Source organism: Psittacula echo (assembly GCF_963264785.1).
Source record: "Psittacula echo genome assembly, chromosome: Z".
Lineage (NCBI taxonomy): Eukaryota > Metazoa > Chordata > Aves > Psittaciformes > Psittacidae > Psittacula > Psittacula echo.
Window position 1 is genome coordinate 4,496,474 of NC_137742.1, and position 16,672 is coordinate 4,513,145.

At 49.4% G+C, this 16,672-nt stretch overlaps 1 long non-coding RNA gene across 1 annotated transcript; it reads right to left on the reverse strand.

Moving 5' to 3' along the window:
- Nucleotides 1-3,295: 3,295 nt before the first annotated feature.
- LOC308231362 lies at nt 3,296-16,660 on the reverse strand. Its single transcript, XR_013958659.1, has 3 exons — nt 16,532-16,660; nt 15,584-15,769; nt 3,296-6,404 (listed from the first exon to the last, which is right to left on the reverse strand). It is a non-coding gene; the product is annotated as an uncharacterized lncRNA (long non-coding RNA).
- Between the last annotated feature and the right edge of the window lie 12 nt (nt 16,661-16,672).

Genomic DNA, 16,672 nt, shown 5'->3' on the forward strand with positions numbered 1-16,672 from the left:
ACTGAACTATCTTGCCTCAGAGCCGGGTCAAATTGGAAATGTTTCTCTTTATTGCCAAACCTCTTCCGTGTTGTACACTGCACCACAGAGAGCGGTGCCAGTGAAGTCCTGGCTGTCAAAGCCCTTTGAGAATAAACTGGTGAATTAATTGACCACTCTTCTGTAAAACAAGGGTCAGATCTAAGTGTCAGCTATGGCTGCGATTGCAGAACAAGTTTTATTTTGTGGCTGTGGTTCCATGATTTTAGTTGGTGGCAGGGCATGGCTGGAGCCACGCATGAAGTCAGAGCAGACTCTCCCCACACAGGGCAGGTTTTATCAACATGTTTTCTTCAACATGGACTTCATTAGCACCGTGCTCATTCCCTCTTAAGCTGACACCACTGATACTGCATGCAGCAACGAGGATGGTACTCCTGCAAAGGAAGATGTTTTACATGTTTGGTGACAAATTGATCCTGCAAACTACTGTTTGAAGGCAGAATCTTAAATCCTTGAACACGTAGCTCTACTTCTATTCGAATACCTTAAGCTAAATGATCCTTGCTGTGACACATTCTTCTGAGGTATTGTGTGGTCTCTATTTCCCAAGTCCATGTACATGATTTGGGTGGTGGTGGGGTAGATGTGCAAATACATGTTCTTATATTATCAACCCTGTAACTGTGGGATCTTCCAGAGGTTCGTCTGCCCTGCGATGCATGTTTAACACTTGAATTTCTCAGACTTTTCTCGGCCCTGGCCAGGATTTAGGGACTATACTGCAATGCTTCTGCCACCTGAAAGGAGGTTGTGAGGTGGGTTTTGGTCTTGTTTCCTAAGTACCAAGAGACAGGACAACAGTAAATGACCTCAAGCTGCACCAGGTGTGGTTTAGACTCGATATGAGGAACAATTTCTTCCCCTAGAGGGTTGTCAAGCACTGGAACAGGCTGCCCAGGGCAGTGGTGCAGTCCCCATCCCTGGAGGTGTTTAGAAGATGTGCAGATGTGGCACTTTGGGACACGGTTTAGTGGTGGATTTGGCAGCACAGGGTAAACGGTTGGAGTCAATAATCTTAAAGGTCTTTTCCAGCCTAAATGATTCCACAGTTCTAATCAAAGCATCTACAAGACAATGCTTTGGCCACCTTACATTGTCCGTCCCTTCATTTCCATGTACACATGGTGGGCAGCATCCCTACCCCGAGGGCTGGCACTCTGCTCTCCTGTGCTGAGTCCACTCTCTGCCGCAGCCACATTTGTCTGCTGCCCTGACCCTTGGTGAACCTCCCCAGCATGGCTCTGCTGTTGAAGCAGCTGGCTATTCATAGCTGTGGGTTTGAAACAGCTCTGGGGCTTGAATTGTGAACTACACTTCTCATTTTTCCCTCAGTGATCTTCCTGGGATGCTGTTCTGTGGTACGGCCACTCACTTTCAGCAGGGTGAGCTGAGGGTTTTTTAGCATCAGTTTTTCTGTGCCCCAGCTTGACTGTCTGCTAACCTGGGGCAACTCTTTGCTTCAGGTTGCTGTGTGTTGAAACCCGGCTGAATTCATCGGGGTGAGGGGCAGATGTGACTGTGCTTGCTTGAAGAACTTCTTGATACTAGATTTTTTACAGTGAAAGGTGGCCCCCAGCAGGACTGACCCTCACATAGGCAATGCTGCTTGGATGCCGCTTCAGAAGTCCTGCTGCTTTTTTTGTTTCTGGAAATGGAGGCGTGCTATGGGATCACTTTGATGTCAGCTACAACAGTTGATTTGAGCAACGGAGTCTTTTCATGTATGTGTGTATGTATATATATATGCATATATTTATATTCGTATATATAAATCTCTCTCTATATAGGAAACTTTCTTTTCTTTGCAGAGATAGACAGTGTGGGACAAGGTCAGATCTAGCTTTCACAAACCCTTTGAAAAGAAGCAAAGAAAATGAAAGAATTCAGGGAAAAGCAAAAACTGAATCAGAAGAAGGTCAGGGTGTCGATCCATCACCATCCTTGGTGATGGATCCTGGCTCGTGCTTCCCACCATGCCCCAGGCCCCTGCTGGAAGGGGCCACTGCTTCAAGGATGCCTGCCGCTGCTGGGAAGTCCTGAGCTCCTTCCTATGTGCAGCAACTCTGCTGCTGAACCTCTGACTTCCTTCTTCTGACCGCCACATCTTCTCCTTTGGGTGTCTTTTGGGGCCGGCTATCGCAGGGGCTCAGCTCCAGAGACTCCAGCCTCAACCACGAATGGTCTTAAAGCATATATGCATATATCTCATATATAGAATGTTGCATGATGTCCATAGGGTTTTCTAAAAATGGCAAGCCTTTTAACCTCTTCTGGCTTGAGATTCCTTTGTCTGGAAGATGAGGGAAAACTGCTGTAATTTTGGACCTAGCAGAAGGGAGTGGGCTTCCCAATTTTCCTAGATTATATGGAGATGATACTGCACTATATATTGGTTCCTTTGCATAGACAGGTGGAGGCTTATCTAGAAGTATAAAAGGTGGGTTTTGTGAAGATGCTTTAGTTGGACATAGGTCCTTACGGCCATCTGAGTTTGGCTTGTGCCTCTTCCTTTCCTAAGCCACATGGTCCATCGTGGAGCTTTGATGGTCACTGATGTGTTGACACTGGCTCTGTTGTCTTCACAGATACAGCTGATAATGGAGGCGATTCAAAAAACCAGGAATCTGCAGTACGACAAGACCATGGAGGTAAAGCAAACATGCTGCTCTTTCTTGCTATATGGTTTAACACTGCTAACACACACGCAGAGTGCTGGCGCAGTCTTAAATATGAGAGTCTTCCTCTGCTGCAACTCCTGCAGACACTACATCAAGAGCTGCAGCAGAGGAAGACCGTCACATTTAAGTCTGCATAGCGTGCTGTGAAAAACTGAAGAGTACACCAGGGACATGGCTGGTAGCAGCCTTGCACGGTTGGATAAGAGTGATTTGGATGTCAAGGACTCGATTGCTATGAGCTTTTCATGCCAAATGAAGAGCAGCTTGTCTTGTGAGGTCTGTTTTACCCAAGCAGCAGGGCACTGGGGGCCTTGTGTGCTGTCCCCTGCTCTGCAGGCACCCTATGGCCACCTCTTCACTTGGAGGCTGTTTTCCTCCAGAGCTACCTGCATGAGCTGTATTAGCAACTCATTGCTTGCTAACGCGCTCCTGCCCTGTTTGTTGGCTCTCCTAGGCCAAGCGCTTTTATGAGCACTGCTGCAGGCATAAGGATGAGGCGGAACAAGCCGTACCCCACAACACAAACATGGTTACACAGAAGCAGCAGGAGAAGGTATAGAGAGATGGGTGGCCATGGGGCAGGAGGAGGAAGGGTGTATGTTCTTGGAGCTGTCCTGCTCCATAACTCTTCTCCCAGCTCTGGCTTTGGGGGTGAGATGGAAGGGCTGGCAATGTTCTCTAGTTGAGCTTCAATACCGTTGGCAATGAAGGTCGTATCTCCTCTAGCTTTCTTCTCTTTCCCATTTTTGGCAGCTGTTCCTCAAGCTGGCTCAAACGAAATCAACACCAGAGGACTCTGGTGAGTGTGGAAAGGCAGGATTTGAAGGATGAGGGGAGTGTTTCTTGGGGAGGCAGTGGCATGGCTCTTGAGTGAGCTCCAGCTCCTGCGTCAGGGCTGGCTCCACAGAAACTCATGCCCAACATAGCAGAAGTGGAGAAGCCTGCATAGCCCTACCAAGGTTGTTCCCACCATTTCCCTGTGGCATGACCCTCCACCTTGCTGCACAGCTCTGCACTTCCTTACAGTGCACATCCATAGCTGAGCTCACACATTACTGCTGCTTTCTCCCTGATGTCCCTGTCAATTCAGGTTTCATGTACTGCCTTCCAGCAAAGGGTCTTTTTAATCAGTGTTAATCAGATGAGAGTGTGATTTCTCTCAAAGGCAGGAGTTACCAGCAGAGCATTACCACACTGGAGAAGATCCGGGAAGAATGGCAGAAAGAGCATGTCAAAGCTTGTGAGGTAAAAGCCCCCAAAAGCTTTCACATAGCAGTGTGGTCCTCTCGACGTCCACTCCTGACTGCAGAGGTCCGGGATGGCACAGATCTGCCTTCTCTGTGCTGCCCTGGCAGTGATGCAGCAGGATGTGTTGCAGCTAACCCGGTGTGTGTCTTCAGCTTGCCTTCTGCATTTAAGGTTCCAGCACTTCAAGGTTTCCACTATTTTTTTTGGTCTTGTTTTTCCTTCCACTACCTTTTCAAATTAACAGAATCAAAGTAGTGACCTTTTGGCCCATTAACCTGCTTGTGCGTTTGGTGTGGCCATTATCCTGAACATCCGTGGTCATCCCTGGGTACTCAGTGACTTAAGGCCAGTGTGTCCTACAGCCACGACACCACCTAGCAGACTCTGAGACTCTGAAGGACTTTAAATGAGTTTGCAGTGGAAGGTGCTGGCACACTGGGATGCAAGCTGGCTGAAGCAGTCTCCATGTGAAGCCAGTGTGCCAGCAGCCCTTCACCATGTATCTCACATGGTAGCATGGGAACCCCTCTGAGTGGATGTATCAGTCCAAACAGACTGTCACATAGCAAAATGGTCTAAACAGGACTTCCAGCAAGTGCTAGGGAAGTCCAGAGTTGGTGGCGAGAGGACCACAATGCTGCTCTGCTGCTGACAAGTGTCTCGTTATCTGTCTGTGATGCGTAACCAAGGGTCGAAGGAGGTGATCCGGCTCCTCTACTCTGCTCTCGTGAGACCTCACTTGGAGTACTGCATACAGTTCTGTTGTCCTCATCATAAAAAGGACGTGGAGCTGTTGGGGCTAGTCCAGAGAAGGACCATGAGGATGACAAGGGGGCTGGAGCACCTCCCATAGGAAGACAGGCTGAGAAAGTTGCAGCTGTTCATTCTGGAGAAGAGAAGGCTGCGTGGAGGCCTCCTAGCAGCTTCCAGTATCTGAAAAGGGCCTACAAGGATGCTGGGGAGGGACTCTTCATTAGGGACTGTAGTGAAAGGACAAGGGGTAATGGCTTCAAACTTACACAGGAGAAGTTTAGGTTAGATACAAGGAAGAATTTCTCTACTGTGAAGGTGATGAGGCACTGGAATGGGTTGCCCAAGGAAGCTGTGAATGCTCCGTCCCTGGCAATGTTCAAGGCCAGGCTGGACGCAGTCTTGGGTGGCATGGTTTAGTGTGAGGTGTCCCTGCCCATGGCAGGAGGGTTGGAACTAGATGATCTTAAGGTACTTTCCAACACTAACTATTCTATGATTCTCTTATTCTACGGACAGGAACTGCAGAGGTTGCAGTTTTATCCCATGTCTGCTGCAAGCTTGCAAACAGTAAGTGATAACAAGTGCATATGTACATGTGGGATGAAAGGACGTCTTTCAGGCTCATGAAATTGAGCTATACCAGACAGCACATTTCAAAAGATATGGGCTTAAAGCTGCTTGGAAAAGGGATGGGCAGGAAAGAGAGAGAAGACAAACCAGTCAAGACACTTTGCTTTCATAGATCCCCAATGCTTTTTTATTGCTCCATAGTTGTGGGAGAGAAGTCAGCTGGGACTGCAGGACCATGGGGTACCTAGGGAACATGCAGTGCCTTCAGGAAGCTGGCTTCGTCTCCGCAGAGGTAGTGGTGTGCTGAGTGACCTCTTCCACATCGGTCCTGTAGACTTTCCTGACCTAAACACTCATCTTTGAAGTACCTGGGTGTGTAAAGGGATGACTTCTTCTCTGGAAGAGAGAGTCCCAGAGCCTAGCAGATCCTCAGCTCTGTCTTTTCTACTGTGCAGGAGGGCACCTCTACCCACCCTGACCAGTGTGCCAGAATTACTTGCTTTATGTTGCTTCTGGCTCCACAGAAGAACTCTGCTTTTGCTCTTCCCCATCAGATCACGAGCTTTAGCTGTCTAACGGGAATGGTTTAGGTGAAGTCCGGTCCCCCCTGAAATCTCCTGGGAAGCTGGACTCTGACTTTGGAGACAAGGTTTCAATAAGAAGTTCTGATCGAAACCCTGTATGTAGGCATTTCTGGAGGTTAAGGATGCCCAAGCTTGGGATCCCACCATTCTCTGCAGTTTGGGCCTTTCCCTGATTCAGCACCATGGGCTATATGATTCCCTGTGGCACTTAGTGACGGAACTTGCTAAAATGCTTTGGTTGTTCAGCAAATCATAGAATCATAGAATCAAGACATCTCTTGCAGCCTCATCCACCACTGCCTCCCATCCCTTTAACACAGGTGGCCAGTGTTTCTGTCGTGTGTAGGGTCTTGTAATGAGCACTTCTCAGAAGCAGACCTAATTTTTTTGTGCTCTCTGTTTCAGGTGAGCCTGATAATGCCACAGTTGACAGCTACATCACTAGATGCTGTTGATCCTGTTTGTAGGTTCTCCAGGCAGAAGACACTGTTGGTCTGGCCACTGTGGTGGTGTTTCCAGCTACTCCCAGCTGTGAGAGAAACAGTGTTGTTTTCGCATAATTGGGGATGGGGCTTTACAATATTAAGCTTTAAGATCAATAGTAAGGCTTTGCAATAAGAAGGGTTTTCAATACTAGGTCTGGGGTTAAGTTCCTAAGGCAATGAAGGAAATGGTTCGAGGTATACTTATTCCAAAAGACACGCTCTGTGGTTAAAGACAGTGTCATCTCTAGATGAAAGACACACCCTGTGGTGAAAAAGAATGCTATCTACGTACAACCTATGCAACTAAACTAGTGCAGGCTGGTTAAACAGTAAGTTGCGGGAAATATTTATACCCAGAGTATTATGTCCAACCATACTGGGAATCACCTTGTCCTGGGTGGAGTGATGTTTGGTTTACAACTGCCTTTAATGGGTGGATCTCACCCAGTGCTTAGGGAAAATCGCTAGAAAGTAAAATTATGATGTTTAATGGTCACACGGAACCTGACTGTGGGGGTTTAGAGTGTGGTTCCGTAGCACTTGTTGCAAGTGCTGGTGGGGAAGTAAGGCAAGTTCATGGCCTGGGGGCAGATGTGACAGGAGGGGATTCAATTGCTAGGTTTAGAATAGTGGCTTGGGAGCCAAAGAGCAACAAATATGGCCAGGCTGTGGACACCAGCATTCCTCCATCAGTGGGGACATGGACTGCACCAAAGAATCCTAAGATAGTGAATGTAATTGCAGTTAAAGATTTGAAGTAGATGTTTGAAATAGAAACAGGATATAGGAATACGAATGCCTGGGTAGAATGGGTCAAATATACAGTGAACAGTTTGAATAGAAGCAATTGTTATGCATGTGCTTCAGGGCGACCTGTGGCACAGGTAGTTCCTTTTCCATTAGGATGGACTTGAGACCGACAAGCAAAGATCACAATATCACAGTATCACAGTATGTTAGAGATTGGAAGCGACCTCAGAAGATCATCTAGTCCAATCCCCCTGCCAGAGCAGGAACACCTAGATAAGATTACACAGGAATGTGTCCAGGCGGGTTTTGAATGTCTCCAGAGAAGGAGACTCCACAACCTCCCTGGGCAGCCTGTTCCAATGTTCTGTCACCCTCACTGAGAAGAAGTTTCTTCTCAAGTTTAAGTGGAACCTCTTGTGTTCCAGTTTATACCCATTACCCCTTGTCTTATCATTGTTTGCCATTGAGAAGAGCCTGGCTCCATCCTCATGACACTCCCCCTTTATATATTTATATACACTAATAAGGTCCCCCCGCAGTCTCCTCCTCTCCAAACTATAGAGACCCAGCTCCCTCAGCCTTTCCTCATAAGGGAGATGCTCCACTCCCTTAATCATCTTTGTCGCCCTGCGCTGGACTCTCTCCAGCAGGTCCCTGTCCTTCTTGAACTGAGGGGCCCAGAACTGGACACAATATTCCAGATGCGGTCTCACCAGGGCAGAGTAGAGGGGAAGGAGGACCTCTCTCGACCTACTGACCACCCCCCTTCTAATACACCCCCGGATGCCATTGGCCTTCTTGGCCACAAGGGCACAGTGTTGGCTCATGGTCATCCTGCTGTCCACTAGGACCCCCAGGTCCCTCTCCCCTACACTACTCTCTAACAGGTCGTTCCCCAACCTATACTGGAACCTGGGGTTGTTCCTGCCCAGATGCAGGACTCTACACTTTCCCTTGTTATATTTCATCAAGTTTCTCCCTGCCCAACTCTCCAGCCTGTCCAGGTCTCGCTGGATGGCAGCACAGCCTGCTGGCGTGTCAGCCACTCCTCCCAGCTTAGTGTCATTAGCAAACTTGCTGACAGTACACTCAATTCCCTCATCTAAATCATTGATGAATATATTAAATAATACTGGTCCCAATACTGACCCTTGAGGCACTCCACTAGATACAGGCCTCCAACTGGACTCCGCCCCATAGACTACAACTCTCTGGCTTCTGTCCTTCAGCCAGTTCGCAGTCCACCTCACTACCTGATCATCCAGGCCACACTTCCTCAGTTTAGCTATGAGGATGCTGTGGGAGACTGTGTCAAATGCTTTGCTGAAGTCAAGGTAGACCACATCCACCGCTCTGCCATCATCCATCCACAATGTTATTTCCTCATAAAAGGCTAGGAGGTTGGTCAAGCATGACTTCCCCTTGGTAAAGCCATGTTGACTGCCCCTCATAACCCTCTTATCCTTGACATGCCTTAAGATGGCATCAAGGATAAGGTGTTCCATCACTTTCCCAGGGATGGAGGTGAGGCTGACCGGTCTATAGTTACCCGGGTTCTCCTTCTTGCCCTTTTTGAAGACTGGAGTGACATTTGCTTTCCTCCAGTCCTCAGGCACCTCTCCCGTTTCCCAAGACTTGGTAAAGATGATGGAGAGTGGTCTAGCAATGACTTCCGCCAGTTCCTTCAGCACCCGCGGGTGCATCCCATCTGGACCCATGGATTTATGGATGTCCAGATTGCTCAACTGGTCCCTAACCCATTCCTCATGGACTAAGGCAAACCGCTCCAGTGATCTGACTTCATCTGAGGTCTCAGGAGTACAGTGCTCTTCAGGACTGCCTCCGGCAGAGTAGACTGACACAAAGAAGGCATTCAATAACTCTGCCATCTCAGTATCTTCTGTCACCAGGGCACCCATCCCATTCAGCAGTGGGCCAACCTTGCCTCTGGTGTTAGTTTTATCAGCTATGTATTTGAAAAAGCTCTTTCTGTTGTCCTTGACCCCTCTGGCCAGATTTAATTCTAAGGAGGCCTTAGCCATCCTAGCTGCCTTCCTACATCCTCTAGCAGCAGCCTTATATTCCTCCCGAGTGGCCAGCCCCTCCTTCCATGACCTATAAACTCTGCTCTTCCACTTGAGCATACCCAGCAGTTCCTTATTCAGCCACGCAGGTCTCCTGGCCCTCTTCCTTGACTTCCTACGTGTCGGGATGCTCAGCTCTTGAGCTTGGAATAAGCAATTCTTGAATGTCAACCAACTATCTTGGGCCCCTTTACCTTCAAGCAGCCTTGCCCATGGGACTTCCCCTAGCAATTGCTTGAAAAGGCCAAAGTTTGCCCTGCTGAAGTCCAGGGTTGCAATTCTACTTGCTATTGTACTGGTCCTACCACACAAGATCCTGAATTCCACCATCTCGTGGTCGCTGCAACCAAGGCAGCCCTCAACCCTTACTGCTTTGACCAGACCCTCTTTTGTTAGTGAGGATGAGATCCAGCAGTGCTCCTCTCCTGGTTGGCTGATCCACCATTTGGATGAGGAAGTTATCATCCATACACTGGAGGAACCTCCTGGACTGTGGCTGGGTTGCTGAGTAGTCCTTCCAGCAAACATCAGGGAAATTAAAATCCCCCACGACGACCATGGCCTGTGAGTGTGAGGCTGCTCTCAGCTGCTTGTAGAAGGCCTCATCAACTTCCTCACCCTGATCTGGTGGCCTGTAACAGACACCCACAACAGTATCGCCCCTGCCAGCCTGCCCCTTAATTCTCACCCACAGACTCTCAACTCGCTCATCCCCTGTTCCTGGACAGAGCTCAGTACATTGAAGCTGCTCTCGCACATAAAGAGCAACCCCACCACCCCGCCTGGCTGGCCTGTCTTTCCTGAAAAGGACATAGCCCTCCATGAGTATATTCCAGTCATGCGAGCTGTCCCACCACGTCTCTGTAATTGCCATCAGATCATAATCTCCTGACTTAACACAGGTCTCCAACTCCTCCTGCTTATTTCCCATGCTGCACGCATTGGTGTACAGGCATTTCAAGGAGGGAGCTGAGCTCACCAATTTCACCCTAGGATTATAGGAGGCCTCCCGGTCTTCATCAATCCTAGAGTGCTGCCCCACTGGGGCAAGCCCAGTTACAACCCCATCCCCCTTCGAATCTAGTTTAAAGCTCTCCAAATGAGCCCTGCTAATTCATGCCCCAGCATCCTTTTGCCTCTGTGAGTTAAACCTTTCCCACGTGCCATCATCCAGACTGGAGCCTTATAAAACCAGCCGTTATCAAAGAACCCAAAGCCCTGCCTAAAGCACCAGTCTCGTAGCCAATTGTTTACGGACTGAATTTTCCCATTCAATCCCACATCATCACCGGAAGATGGAAGAAGTGAGGAGAAGATCACTTGAGCCCCAGACTCTTTCACCATCCGCCCCAAGGCCCTGTAGTCTTTCTTCATCCCCCTCAGACTGCGGGAAGCAGCTTCCCCCCCACCTGTCTGGAAGATCAGCAGTGGGTAGTAGTCTGTCGGGTGCACCAGGCTGGGGAGCACCTTGGTGATATCCCTGATCCGGGCTCCAGGCAGACTACACACTTCCCTATGATGAGGGTCAACTCTGCATATCGGGCCCTCTGTTCCTCTCAGAAGGGAATCGCCTACGACAATGACTTTTCTTTCATTCTTGTCAGAGGCAGTCTTGAGGTGCGAAGTCGACCGCCTTTTCCTATGTGACCTTGTAGTCTGGCCTTGCACCACATCCTCACTTACCTCTCCATCAAGATCCAGGGCCTCAAACCAATTACTGAGGGGCACCTGGGGAAGCAGGGCAGGAAGGGAGGAAGGTTGCCCACGGTTCCGAACTGGAACTCCCTTCCAGCCCTCATCGTCTTTTTGGTCCCTTACCTCTGCGCAACAGCTACAGAGCAGGGGCTGTCTCGGGTCATCCCCCTCTGTCTGAGAGGACAGGGGGTCCATCCCCTTTTGGGGGGTACCTCCCTGGAACCGTTCCTGCTGACATGCTAGGGAGTTACTCCACCAGTCGATCTCCCTTTCACAGTCCCTGATGGTCCGCAGCGTCTCGACCTCCTCCTTAAGTTCTGCCACCAATCTAAGCAGATCTTCTACCTGCTCACACCTCACACAGGTGGAATGCTGGCCTCCCTCCCTCGGCAGCAGCAGGCTCTGGCACTCCCTGCAGCCAGAGACCTGAACAGCCACGGTTTGGGGCAGGGTCTCTGTCTGAGTTGCTACAGTCTCCTTACTGCAGGCTCTCCTTCTGGAGGCGACCATATTGGTCAGCAGTCTGGGACACCAGCAAGAGAGTCCGCAAGACAACCTGCTTGTTCCTCCCTGCGCCCGGTGGAACAGGGTGAGGCTCTTTCAAGGCAAGGGGCAGGGGTGCGGTCGCCGTTACCGCGGGAACGCCCCCTGCCACGTCAGCCGCTCTCTCGCAAGGGCTGCTGGGGCTTCGGGGATCGGGAGATGTCGGGAATCGCGATGTCAAGATGTACATAATCGCACTGTACCAGGAAAAGGCTGCCTGGTGAAACAAAACCTGTAAGTCCCTCTTCACCCTTATTCCCTGCTCTGTGGTACAAAGACATCAGGGTGCCTCCTGATTTTGCTCCGCAGCATCTGGTAACCGTAAAGCTTGTCTCTCGTGACAGGCTGTGAATGCTACCAGGAGAATTCTAGGAGAATTAAAACCACAGGCAGATCTCACTGAGGACAATGCAGGAAACTACTCAGCGATAAAAATTCCCAGAGCAGAGTTAGGTTGGTACTGTGGGAAAAAAAAAAATCCCAAGGTCTGCACATGCTCCAAACTGGATGAGATCCTGCGCAATTGTTCAATTGGCAATTCCATTTACCCTGGCATTTCAGAGGGAAACAAACTCCTCAAGGCATAGAGTAAAGAGAAGTATTTTAGGAACAGCCTATCTTTAGATAAAAAATGTGAAACTATGTTATTCGGAATGGAAGCGACATACAGGGCAATTCTTTACAGAAAGTGCAAAAACCAAAACGAGTGTAAATAAGAGAAAGGGGGAATTGTGAGAGAAACAGTGTTGTTTTCGCATAACTGGGGATGAGCCTTTGCAATATTAAGGCTTTCCAATATTAGAGCTTTAAGATCAAGATTTGTCCTGGGTTCAGCAGTAGCAGTCATTTTTCTCCTTCTTAGTAGCTGGTGCAGCGCTGATGTTTTTGACTTTCGTCCTGGGAACAGCACTGATAACACCGATGGTTTTAGTTACTGCTCAAATATTTAGTCTGACCAAGGACATTGTGAGTCTCATGCTCTGCCAGGGAGGAGGGGAAGCCGGGAGGAAGCAGAGACAGGACACTTGACCCAAAAAACTAGCCAAAGAGGTATTCCATACCACAGCACATCATGCCCGGGATGTAACTGGGAGTTACCTGGAAGGGCTGGCTCACTGCTCGGTCAGGCTGGTTTCTGACGAGTGGTATTGTATTCTCTTCCCTTGTTATTTCCCTTATTATTATTATTATTGGTGGTAGCAGTAGTGGTTTGTGTTATACCTTAGTTACTGGGCTGTTCTTTCCTCAACCCGTGGCAGTTACATTCTTTCCATTCTCCTCCCCATCCCTCCGGGAGCGGGGGAGGGGGGGAAGAAAGGGCGGAGCTGGCGGGGAGTGGACTGTGTGGCTAACTTGACAACAGGGTTTAAACCACGACATGTTAAGGCTTTGCAATATTAAGAGTTTTCAATCCTGGGGCTGGCGCTAAGTTACTGAGGGAACGAAACAAAGGGTTTGAGATCTAGTAACTCAAAAAGACACACTCTGTGGTTAAAGCCAATGTCATCTCTAGACGAAAGATTCACTCCGAGGTTAAAAAGAATACTCTCCATGTACAAACTAAGCCAGTGCAGGCTGGTTAAACAGTAAGTTGGGGTACCATATGTCTGCCACAGACTTACAAAATTGAACCAGAAAAGGATTATGTGGTTAATAATGATGTGGTTAACAAGTGAGAGGAAAGGGAGTATAAAGTCGAGTACATGGAGGTATAAACAGAGGCGGGACAATTAGCATATAGATTATAAGCACTGAATAGGCTGTAAACCTTGGAGTACCCAACCAATGAGGAAACAAGGGAGGGAACTTGTGGATGGGATAGGAAATATAAATCATAGTTCCGCTTCTGCTGTGTGTGCCTACTTACTAGGATACCTGTTTTTGCAAAAACATTAATAAGAGCTGTTTCACTGACGTGTCTACCTCGAGCTTAATTTTTTACCTAGAGACCATTTCTCACAGCAGCCACACAGAGCTGAAGTGCTTCTCCGTTCCAGCAAAGTATTTGAGGACTCAGATAATTATTCGCACATTCAGAAAGTGCCTATTACAAATCTGTGCCTTTGATCAGCTAACTGCTTGGACAGATATCCCATCTTCACACTCGGGGGAAGAAAAGGAATCTAAGTGATGGACCCAGACGCAGAGGCTATCTGTGTCAGAAAAAGTTTTTGATTTGAAGTTCTTCCAATGTGCAGCCATCTGGAAGAGGCTGGAGATAACCAAGAAGTCATACGTGCTGAGGGGACTGCTGCACAATGCTTTGGGAAACTGGCTTATGTTTAGGGCATATACATCCCACTCAGATCTCAGGTTAAGCTTTTCCCTGTTTCTAAAGTCCTTCATTAATGGTGATTAAACTTGCAATTTAGGGTCAATTTTGTCAATGTCTTCCAGGGAGCTTACTTAGAGGAGCACTAACAATACACTGCGTGCCTGGCCTAGCTGTAGATGTGCTCCAGGTTTAAGTGCTGATACTGGAAGCTGATTTGCATCTTGCCTGGTGCAGCAGTCCACAGCGCAGCTACCCAATGAGAGGCTGTGCTGCCACAAACCTGCACCCTGCAGTGTTGCTGAGGATCTGGAGAAGTTGCTCAGCTCTTTAACCACCTCTCCAATGAGAGGCTTGCAGATTTTTAGGTTCATGGTATCGCTCGTGCCTGGTAGGCTCTGCACACCCTCATTTGATTAACTTCTGGAAAAGAAGTCCCTTGGACTTGTTGTGACTATGTACCACTGGAAATAAACTTAGTTATTAATGTTGGGCTGCAGCCCTGAAACTCATTTTCTGTCTGTATCTCCTCAAATTTCTTGGTTTTTTTGTTACCATGTACATGATCATGGCTTTGATTCAGAAGCTCATGTGCTGCAGGGCTGCTGGTCTCTCTCATCTCCTCATGTGCAGCATTGCTAAAGAAGCTCTTCAGTACCTTATGACACAGGGATGGAGGATAAGGGGACCAGCACACAGTTCAGCTGTTTAAACCTGGTGCCAGGTGACTAACTCTGGAGCAGCAGGAGCTGCTAATGTATGCGTTCTTCAAGTTGAATCTGCGTGACTTCAGTGCATGTCTAAGCCAATGCGTGTCTTTCCTTGTGCGGAGAAGATGACAGTGAGCTTAAAGATCTCTCCTGCTGCATTACAACGGACTGTGCAAAGTGCACATGCCAAGGAATCGGTGTCAATTTTCAGTTCTGAAAGACCAAGTGTACAAATATTCCGCTGAAGGACCCTGCTGTAGTCTTAGTTCTCACATACATCTTTTAAGAGTAAGTTTTGAGACTTGCGTGGTGGCTATCTTTCTTCTGAAAGATGTCATACTCACTTTTTTTGTCTAGGCTAGGGCTGGTACGCCTTCAAAGCACCCTAGGATGTTCAAGTTCCTTCTCCTGAGGGGAAGCCTACCAGAGCATATCCTTGCTCAGCCTTCACTTCCTACTTGCTCAATAGCAGGACAGGCTTGGGACAGAACACGCCAAGACTTTAGCCTCCCCCTGGGCCCCTAGAGTCAGGCTGAGTTTCCTCACAGGCCTCTCTAGAGGGGTCTGTCCTCCTCCCAGACACCCATAGAAGTGAAGGGCCTAACAAGAGACTCTGATAACCAGCTGCACAGCTCCTGCCTTCCCCCTACAGACACAGAGGCCGCAGCTGCTTTAATAAGAGAGAATAAGAAGTGGGATACAGGTAGCATGTAAATCTTATGTCCCTTCAGATGCTGGGCACCCTGCCTTCAGGCAAAATTACAGCTCTTCCTTCTTGGTCTTACGAGCTAACACATAAAGCATCACAAGAAAACGGCATTATTCATGAAGGAAGTTCACATGAGAACTTGCTGCATTTCCAGATACAGGCAGGGCCAGGCAGCTGGTACAAGGGTCAGTATCACGATGGCACTGCCTATAAACCCCCTGTTACCATGAGATGGCCAAGCTCCTCCTGCAGCCACAGGGCTTGCACAGTGCAGACCAGCCCTGTGCCTGCTCAGGGGATCACCAGCTCCATAACGTGCAATGGGCTCCTGGTCAGGATCACCTCTGCCTTGACCCACGCACAATGTACCTTTCCCACAGGTATTATAAATTACAGATGATGTTGATAACAAAGGGTCTTCTCAAGGCAAAAGTACAAGGCCTAAGAGAATGGACATTACCTGTTCAAGATCATTAGGTCCTCAAATTCCATGTCTTCTGCAAGGAGGGACTGGGCTCTGCAGGGTCTCATCCATCCGTCAGTGACGCCTGGTTTCCCAGGCTGAGCCTGGAGCCTCGCTGTGGCTGAAGATGCCTCAGGCACTGCAGGACAGGCTGCCCTACTCCAGTGGCACTTCCAGGTCCTGCTACGGCACAAGTAGAAAGAAGAGACCTCACACTCCCCATCCTCGGTAGCAGGGGCTTGATTTCTCACCTCGCATTCACTCTAGCAGCAGCTTGTCCTCCCGACAGACTCTTAGAGAGCCACCTGGCCTTCTCCCAGACTCCTATGAAGGAGCCTGCCTCCCCACCCCCCTCCACCCCTGCAGCATTATAGCAGAGCCTGGCCCCTCTACAGGTCCCTGTAGGGGAACCGGGCCTCCTCCTAGGCTCCTATAGCTGAGCCTTGCCTCCCTGCCAGTCCTTTTAGGGGAGCTTGGCCTCCTCCCAGGCTCCTATGGAGCAGCCTGCTCCTCCCTACCCCCCGCAGGGCATTATATGACAGCTTGGTCACTCCACAGGTCCGTAGAGGGGAACCTGGCCTCTCCTAGGCTTCCATAGATGAGCCTTGCCTCCCTGCCAGTCCTTATAGGGGGAGCCTGGCCACTCCCTTATAGAGAAGTTTGGATTCTTCCCCTGTTCCTAGAGATGATCCTGGCCTCCCATCCAGTCCTCAGCAGGGGAACCTAGCTCCCTTGCAGGCTCCTGTAGAGGAGCCCGGCTTCCACACAGCACTTTATAAAGGATTCTGTTCCCCCACTGGCGCTTGTAGGAGGGCCGATCCTCATCTCAAACACTTCCGGAACGGCCTGGCCTCCCAGCAAGATCCTACCGTGTAGTCCGACCTCCCCCCAGGCCCTTACTAAGGAGCCTAGCCGCCCCATGTCTGAGCCCATATCTGAGCCTACCCCAAGCCCGCTCCCCTCCTGACAGGAGACCTGCCTCACCCAGGCCGGGCCGGGCCGGGCTGGGCCAGGCCAGGCCAGGCCAGGCCAAGCGGCCAGGCCCTGCCGCCCAGGGCTGCGTTCTGCGTTGCTTCCTTCCAAGCT